This window comes from Diaphorina citri, unplaced genomic scaffold (genome assembly GCF_000475195.1).
Source record: "Diaphorina citri unplaced genomic scaffold, Diaci psyllid genome assembly version 1.1 scaffold1236, whole genome shotgun sequence".
Taxonomy (NCBI): Eukaryota; Metazoa; Arthropoda; class Insecta; order Hemiptera; family Psyllidae; genus Diaphorina; species Diaphorina citri.
Window position 1 is genome coordinate 71,152 of NW_007378665.1, and position 767 is coordinate 71,918.

Here is a 767-nt window from a genome sequence, read left to right on the forward strand (position 1 = left end):
AACTGAGTCAGCACAGGCCAGGCCAGGATGAGACCCAGGGTGGGAATGCTGATCCCGCTACAACACTGGGATCTCTTGTACAGTTTGGCAATGCTGTTGAGCTTGTCTGCAACGTTGCATAGTTCCTGTTCAATATTGACTACTGCTTCGGATACAGCTCCTAGGTCGTGAGCTCGGTCTATAGCTGCTGATTCAAACTGGTGCTGAAGTTTGGATTGGGCGGAGACAGGTGGTGATGCGGACGCCAACTCTTTGGTTGGCTTGATGCAGGTATGTTTTGGCGTTTCCGTTGAGCTCTTGTGGTTGGAATCTGTAACAAGGATGACAAGAAAGAGTTCGTAAGTTTTTTGGTTTTATATGAAGAATTAGGTCACAAAATATCTTGTCAGATCGAGTTCCATATTATTTAGGTTCCTATCTACCTGATATCAGTGATATCACACACAACTCAAGGGGACTGAATTCGTTGTCGACTGAGTAAAAGTAACGTCGGAACGGAACTCGGGGACGTCCACAGCGTCCACTTTTACTGCTGCTAACATAAAGTCTGGACGTTAGTTATCTTTTAGAAAACTCGTTTGTATAGCTTTCAAGTAATTTCACCCTCTAGAAGAGAATCTATGTTGCTATGTCCAATTGTGCATAGGTCTTCAGAGGCCCCACAAGATAAGATAAACTAAACCTCCGTTTTTTTTTTTTTTTTTTTTTTTTTTTTTTTTTTTTTTTTTTTAAAAAAATTTTTGGGGTGGCCCACCCTATTCCTGGCT